We start from the raw sequence: 8,934 nt of genomic DNA on the forward strand, positions 1-8,934 counted from the left end.
CCACCTGCAAGAGTCACCCTGATCCTCGGAGGTGATCCACCTGCAAGAGTCACCCTGATCCTCGGAGGTGATCCACCTGCAAGAGTCACTCTGATCCTCGGAGGTGATCCACCTGCAAGAGTCACCCCGATCCTCGGAGGTGATCCACCTGCAAGAGTCACCCTGATCCTCAGAGGTGATCCACCTGCAAGAGTCACCCTGATCCTCGGAGGTGATTCACCTGCAAGAGTCACCCTGATCCTCGGAGGTGATCCACCTGCAAGAGTCACCCTGATCCTCGGAGGTGATCCACCTGCAAGAGTCACCCTGATCCTCGGAGGTGATTCACCTGCAAGAGTCACCCTGATCCTCGGAGGTGATCTACCTGCAAGAGTCACCCTGATCCTCGGAGGTGATCCACCTGCAAGAGTCACCCTGATCCTCGGAGGTGATCCACCTGCAAGAGTCACCCTGATCCTCGGAGGTGATCCACCTGCAAGAGTCACCCTGATCCTCGGAGGTGATCCACCTGCAAGAGTCACCCTGATCCTCGGAGGTGATCCACCTGCAAGAGTCACCCTGATCCTCGGAGGTGATCCACCTGCAAGAGTCACCCTGATCCTCGGAGGTGATCCACCTGCAAGAGTCACCCTGATCCTCGGAGGTGATCCACCTGCAAGAGTCACCCTGATCCTCGGAGGTGATCCACCTGCAAGAGTCACTCTGATCCTCGGAGGTGATCCACCTGCAAGAGTCACCCTGATCCTCGGAGGTGATCCACCTGCAAGAGTCACCCTGATCCTCGGAGGTGATCCACCTGCAAGAGTCACCCTGATCCTCGGAGGTGATCCACCTGCAAGAGTCACTCTGATCCTCGGAGGTGATCCACCTGCAAGAGTCACCCTGATCCTCGGAGGTGATCCACCTGCAAGAGTCATCCTCTGATCTGCAAGAGTCTGATCCTCGGAGGTGATCCACCTGATCCACCTGCAAGAGTCACTCTGATCCTCGGAGGTGATCCACCTGCAAGAGTCACCCTGATCCTCGGAGGTGATCCACCTGCAAGAGTCACCCTGATCCTCGGAGGTGATCCACCTGCAAGAGTCACCCTGATCCTCGGAGGTGATCCACCTGAGAGTGATCCTCGGAGGTGATCGCCCTGCAAGAGTCACCCTGATCCTCGGAGGTGATCCACCTGCAAGAGTCACTCTGATCCTCGGAGGTGATCCACCTGCAAGAGTCACCCTGATCCTCGGAGGTAATCCACCTGCAAGAGTCACCCTGATCCTCGGAGGTGATCCACCTGCAAGAGTCACCCTGATCCTCGGAGGTGATCAGAGGTGATCCACCTGCAAGAGTCACTCTGATCCTCACCTGCAAGAGTCACCCTGATCCTCGGAGGTGATCCACCTGCAAGTCACCCTGATCCTCACCCTGATCCTCGGAGGTGATCCACCTGCAAGAGTCACCCTGATCCTCGGAGGTGATCCACCTGCACCTGCAAGAGTCAAGAGTCACTCTGATCCTCGGAGGTGATCCACCTGCAAGAGATCCTCGGAGGTGATCCTAGGAGGTGATCCACCTGCTAGAGTCACCATGATCCTCGGAGGTGATCCACCTGCAAGAGTCACCCTGATCCTCGGAGGTGATCCATCTGCAAGAGTCACCTCTGATCCTCGGAGGTGATCCACCTGCAAGAGTCACCCTGATCCTCGGTGGTGATCCACCTTCAAGAGTCACCCTGATCCTCGCAAGAGGTGATCCACCTGCAAGAGTCACTCTGATAATCGGAGGTGATCCACCTGCAAGAGTCACTCTGATCCTCGGAGGTGATCCACCTGCAACCTGAGTCACCCTGATCCTCGGGGGTGATCCACCTGCAAGAGTCACCCTGATCCTCGGAGGTGATCCACCTGCAAGAGTCACTCTGATCCTCGGAGGTGATCCACCTGCAAGAGTCACTCTGATCCTCGGAGGTGATCCACCTGCAAGAGTCACCCTGATCCTCGGAGGTGATCCACCTGCAAGAGTCACCCTGATCCTCGGAGGTGATCCACCTGCAAGAGTCACTCTGATCCTCGGAGGTGATCCACCTGCAAGAGTCACCCTGATCCTCGGAGGTGATCCACCTGCAAGAGTCACCCTGATCCTCGGAGGTGATCCACCTGCAAGAGTCACTCTGATCCTCGGAGGTGATCCACCTGCAAGAGTCACGGAGGTGATCCACCTGATCCTCGGAGGTGATCCACCTGCAAGAGTCACCCTGATCCTCGGAGGTCACCCTGATCCTCCACCTGCAAGAGTCACCCTGATCCTCGGAGGTGATCCACCTGCAAGAGTCACTCTGATCCTCGGAGGTGATCCACCTGCAAGAGTCACCCTGATCCTCGGAGGTGATCCACCTGCAAGAGTCACCCTGATCCTCGGAGGTGATCCACCTGCAAGAGTCACTCTGATCCTCGGAGGTGATCCACCTGCAAGAGTCACCCTGATCCTCGGAGGTGATCCACCTGCAAGAGTCACCCTGATCCTCGGAGGTGATCCACCTGCAAGAGTCACCCTGATCCTCGGAGGTGATCCACCTGCAAGAGTCACCCTGATCCTCGGAGGTGATCAAGAGTCACCTGCAAGAGTCACCCTGATCCTCGGAGGTGATCCACCTGCAAGAGTCACCCTGATCCTCGGAGGTGATCCACCTGCAAGAGTCACCCTGATCCTCGGAGGTGATCCACCTGCAAGAGTAACTCTGATCCTCGGAGGTGATCCACCTGCAAGAGTCACACTGATCCTCGGAGGTGATCCACCTGCAACCTGAGTCACCCTGATCCTCGGAGGTGATCCACCTGCAAGAGTCACCTGCAAGAGTAACTCTGTTCCTCGGAGGTGATCCACCTGCAAGAGTCACCCTGATCCTCGGAGGTGATCCACTCTGATCCTCGGAGGTGATCCACCTGCAACCTGCAAAAGTCACCCTGATCCTCGGAGGTGATCCACCTGCAAGAGTCACTCTGATCCTCGGAGGTGATCCACCTGCAAGAGTCACTCTGATCCTCGGAGGTGATCCACCTGCAAGAGTCACTCTGATCCTCGGAGGTGATCCACCTGCAAGAGTCACCCTGATCCTCGGAGGTGATCCACCTGCAAGAGTCACCCTGATCCTCGGAGGTGATCCACCTGCAAGAGTCACCCTGATCCTCGGAGGTGATCCACCTGCAAGAGTCACCCTGATCCTCGGAGGTGATCCACCTGCAAGAGTCACCCTGATCCTCGGAGGTGATCCACCTGCAAGAGTCACCCTGATCCTCGGAGGTGATCCACCTGCAAGAGTCACCCTGATCCTCGGAGGTGATCCACCTGCAAGAGTCACTCTGATCCTCGGAGGTGATCCACCTGCAAGAGTCACCCTGATCCTCGGAGGTGATCCACCTGCAAGAGTCACCCTGATCCTCGGAGGTGATCCACCTGCAAGAGTCACTCTGATCCTCGGAGGTGATCCACCTGCAAGTCACTCTGATCCTCGGAGGTGATCCACCTGCAAGAGTCACCCTGATCCTCGGAGGTGATCCACCTGCAAAAGTCACCCTGATCCTCGGAGGTGATCCACCTGCAAGAGTCACTGATCCTCGGAGGTGATCCACCTGCAAAAGTCACTCTGATCCTAGGAGGTGATCCACCTGCAAAAGTCACCCTGATCCTCGGAGGTGATCCACCTGCAAGAGTCACCCTGATCCTCGGAGGTGATCCACCTGCAAGAGTCACCCTCATCCTCGGAGGTGATCCACCTGCAGGACTCACTCTGATCCTCGGAGGTGATCCACCTGCAAGAGTCACCCTGATCCTCGGAGGTGATCCACCTGCAAGAGTCACCCTGATCCTCGGAGGTGATCCACCTGCAAGAGTCACCCTGATCCTCGGAGGTGATCCACCTGCAAGAGTCACCCTGATCCTCGGAGGTGATCCACCTGCAAGAGTCACCCTGATCCTCGGAGGTGATCCACCTGCAAGAGTCACCCTGATCCTCGGAGGTGATCCACCTGCAAGAGTCACCCTGATCCTCGGAGGTGATCCACCTGCAAGAGTCACTCTGATCCTCGGAGGTGATCCACCTGCAAGAGTCACCTGATCCTCGGAGGTGATCCACCTGCAAGAGTCACCCTGATCCTCGGAGGTGATCCACCTGCAAGAGTCACTCTGATCCTCGGAGGTGATCCACCTGCAAGAGTCACTCTGATCCTCGGAGGTGATCCACCTGCAAGAGTCACTCTGATCCTCGGAGGTGATCCACCTGCAAGAGTCACCCTGATCCTCGGAGGTGATCCACCTGCAAGAGTCACCCTGATCCTCGGAGGTGATCCACCTGCAAGAGTCACTCTGATCCTCGGAGGTGATCCACCTGCAAGAGTCACCCTGATCCTCGGAGGTGATCCACCTGCAAGAGTCACCCTGATCCTCGGAGGTGATCCACCTGCAAGAGTCACTCTGATCCTCGGAGGTGATCCACCTGCAAGAGTCACCCTGATCCTCGGAGGTGATCCACCTGCAAGAGTCACCCTGATCCTCGGAGGTGATCCACCTGCAAGAGTCACCCTGATCCTCGGAGGTGATCCACCTGCAAGAGTCACCCTGATCCTCGGAGGTGATCCACCTGCAAGAGTCACACTGATCCTCGGAGGTGATCCACCTCGGAGGTTAGCCACCTGCAAGAGTCACTCTGATCCTCGGAGGTGATCCACCTGCAAGAGTCACCCTGATCCTCGGAGGTGATCCACCTGCAAGAGTCACCCTGATCCTCGGAGGTGATCCACCTGCAAGAGTCACCCTGATCCTCGGAGGTGATCCACCTGCAAGAGTCACCCTCATCCTCGGAGGTGATCCACCTGCAGGACTCACTCTGATCCTCGGAGGTGATCCACCTGCAAGAGTCACCCTGATCCTCGGAGGTGATCCACCTGCAAGAGTCACCCTGATCCTCGGAGGTGATCCACCTGCAAGAGTCACCCTGATCCTCGGAGGTGATCCACCTGCAAGAGTCACCCTGATCCTCGGAGGTGATCCACCTGCAAGAGTCACCCTGATCCTCGGAGGTGATCCACCTGCAAAAGTCACTCTGATCCTCGGAGGTGATCCACCTGCAAGAGTCACTCTGATCCTCGGAGGTGATCCACCTGCAAGAGTCACTCTGATCCTCGGAGGTGATCCACCTGCAAGAGTCACTCTGATCCTCGGAGGTGATCCACCTGCAAGAGTCACCCTGATCCTCGGAGGTGATCCACCTGCAAGAGTCACTCTGATCCTCGGAGGTGATCCACCTGCAAGAGTCACCCTGACCCTCGGAGGTGATCCACCTGCAAGAGTCACCCTGATCCTCGGAGGTGATCCACCTGCAAGTCACCCTGATCCTCGGAGGTTATCCACCTGCAAGAGTCACCCTGACCCTCGGAGGTGATCCACCTGCAAGAGTCACCGTGAGCCTCGGAGGTGATCCACCTGCAAGAGTCACCCTGATCCTCGGAGGTGATCCACCTGCAAGAGTCACCCTGATCCTCGGAGGTGATCCACCTGCAAGAGTCACTCTGATCCTCGGAGGTGATCCACCTGCAAGAGTCACTCTGATCCTCGGAGGTGATCCACCTGCAAGAGTCACCCTGATCCTCGGAGGTGATCCACCTGCAAAAGTCACCCTGATCCTCGGAGGTGATCCACCTGCGGAGGTGAACCTGAGTCACCCTGATCCTCGGAGGTGATCCCCCTGCAAGAGTCACTCTGATCCTCGGAGGTGATCCACCTGCAAGAGTCTGATCCTCGGAGGTGATCCACCTGCAAGAGTCACCCTGATCCTCGGAGGTGTGCAAGAGTCCCTGATCCTCGGAGGTGATCCATCTGCAAGAGTCACCCTGATCCTCGGAGGTGATCCACCTGCAAGAGTCACCCTGATCCTCGGAGGTGATCCACCTGCAAAAGTCACCCTGATCCTCGGAGGTGATCCACCTGCAAGAGTCACCCTGATCCTCGGAGGTGATCCACCTGCAAGAGTCACCCTGATCCTCGGAGGTGATCCACCTGCAAGAGTCACCCTGATCCTCGGAGGTGATCCACCTGCAAGAGTCACCCTGATCCTCGGAGGTGATCCACCTGCAAGAGTCACCCTGATCCTCGGAGGTGATCCACCTGCAAGAGTCACCCTGATCCTCGGAGGTGATCCACCTGCAAGAGTCACTCTGATCCTCGGAGGTGATCCACCTGCAAGAGTCAACTCTGATCCTCGGAGGTGATCCACCTGCAAGAGTCACTCTGATCCTCGGAGGTGATCCACCTGCAAGAGTCACCCTGATCCCCGGAGGTGATCCACCTGCAAGTCAGTCACACCTGATCCTCGGAGGTGATCCACCTGCAAGAGTCACCCTGATCCTCGGAGGTGATCCACCTGCAAGAGTCACACCTGATCCTCGGAGGTGATCCACCTGCAAGAGTCACCCTGATCCTCGGAGGTGATCCACCTGCAAGAGTCACCCTGATCCTCGGAGGTGATCCACCTGCAAGAGTCACCCTGATCCTCGGAGGTGATCCACCTGCAAGAGTCACTCTGATCCTCGGAGGTGATCCACCTGCAAGAGTCACCCTGATCCTCGGAGGTGATCCACCTGCAAGAGTCACCCTGATCCTCGGAGGTGATCCACCTGCAAGAGTCACCCTGATCCTCGGAGGTGATCCACCTGCAAGAGTCACCCTGATCCTCGGAGGTGATCCACCTGCAAGAGTCACTCTGATCCTCGGAGGTGATCCACCTGCAAGAGTCACCCTGATCCTCGGAGGTGATCCACCTGCAAGAGTCACCCTGATCCTCGGAGGTGATCCACCTGCAAGAGTCACCCTGATCCTCGGAGGTGATCCACCTGCAAGAGTCCTGATCCTAGGAGGTGATCCACCTGCAAGAGTCACCCTGATCCTCGGAGGTGATCCACCTGCAAAAGTCACCCTGATCTCGGAGGTGATCCACCTGCAACCCTGGTCCTCGGACAGTCACCCTGATCCTCGGAGGTGATCCACCTGCAAGAGTCACCCTGATCCTCGGAGGTGATCCACCTGCAAGAGTCACCCTGATCCTCGGAGGTGATCCACCTGCAAGAGTCACCCTGATCCTCGGAGGTGATCCACCTGCAAGAGTCACCCTGATCCTCGGAGGTGATCCACCTGCAAGAGTCACCCTGATCCTCGGAGGTGATCCACCTGCAAGAGTCACCCTGATCCTCGGAGGTGATCCACCTGCAAAAGTCACTCTGATCCTCGGAGGTGATCCACCTGCAAGAGTCACCCTGATCCTCGGAGGTGATCCACCTGCAAGAGTCACTCTGATCCTCGGAGGTGATCCACCTGATCCTCGGAGGTGATCCACCTGCAAGAGTCACCCTGATCCTCGGAGGTGATCCACCTGCAAGAGTCACCCTGATCCTCGGAGGTGATCCACCTGCAAGAGTCACCCTGATCCTCGGAGGTGATCCACCTGCAAGAGTCACCCTGATCCTCGGAGGTGATCCACCTGCAAGAGTCACCCTGATCCTCGGAGGTGATCCACCTGCAAGAGTCACCCTGATCCTCGGAGGTGATCCACCTGCAAGAGTCACCCTGATCCTCGGAGGTGATCCACCTGCAAGAGTCACTCTGATCCTCGGAGGTGATCCACCTGCAAGAGTCACTCTGATCCTCGGAGGTGATCCACCTGCAAGAGTCACCCTGATCCTCGGAGGTGATCCACCTGCAAGAGTCACTCTGTTCCTCGGATGTGATCCACCTGCAAAAGTCACTCTGATCCTCGGAGGTGATCCACCTGCAAGAGTCACCCTGATCCTCGGAGGTGATCCACCTGCAAGAGTCACTCTGATCCTCGGAGGTGATCCACCTGCAAGAGTCACCCTGATCCTCGGAGGTGATCCACCTGCAAGGTCACTCTGATCCTCTCTGATCCTCGGAGGTGATCCACCTGCAAGAGTCACCCTGATCCTCGGAGGTGATCCACCTGCAAGAGTCACCCTGATCCTCGGAGGTGATCCACCTGCAAGAGTCACCCTGATCCTCGGAGGTGATCCACCTGCAAGAGTCACCCTGATCCTCGGAGGTGATCCACCTGCAAGAGTCACCCTGATCCTCGGAGGTGATCCACCTGCAAGAGTCACCCTGATCCTCGGAGGTGATCCACCTGCAAGAGTCACCCTGATCCTCGGAGGTGATCCACCTGCAAAAGTCACTCTGATCCTCGGAGGTGATCCACCTGCAAGAGTCACCCTGATCCTCGGAGGTGATCCACCTGCAAGAGTCACTCTGATCCTCGGAGGTGATCCACCTGCAAGAGTCACCCTGATCCTCGGAGGTGATCCACCTGCAAGAGTCACCCTGATCCTCGGAGGTGATCCACCTGCAAGAGTCACCCTGATCCTCGGAGGTGATCCACCTGCAAGAGTCACCCTGATCCTCGGAGGTGATCCACCTGCAAGAGTCACCCTGATCCTCGGAGGTGATCCACCTGCAAAAGTCACTCTGATCCTCGGAGGTGATCCACCTGCAAGAGTCACCCTGATCCTCGGAGGTGATCCACCTGCAAGAGTCACCCTGATCCTCGGAGGTGATCCACCTGCAAGAGTCACCCTGATCCTCGGAGGTGATCCACCTGCAAGAGTCACCCTGATCCTCGGAGGTGATCCACCTGCAAGAGTCACACTGATCCTCGGAGGTGATCCACCTGCAAGAGTCACTCTGATCCTCGGAGGTGATCCACCTGCAAGAGTCACCTTGATCCTCGGAGGTGATCCACCTGCAAGAGTCACTCTGATCGTCGGAGGTGATCCACCTGCAAGAGTCACCCTGATCCTCGGAGGTGATCCACCTGCAAAAGTCACCCTGATCCTCGGAGGTGATCCACCTGCAAGAGTCACTCTGATCCTCGGAGGTGATCCACCTGCA

The sequence above is a fragment of the Cherax quadricarinatus genome, chromosome 89 (assembly GCF_038502225.1).
Source record: "Cherax quadricarinatus isolate ZL_2023a chromosome 89, ASM3850222v1, whole genome shotgun sequence".
In the NCBI taxonomy this organism is placed as follows: Eukaryota; Metazoa; Arthropoda; class Malacostraca; order Decapoda; family Parastacidae; genus Cherax; species Cherax quadricarinatus.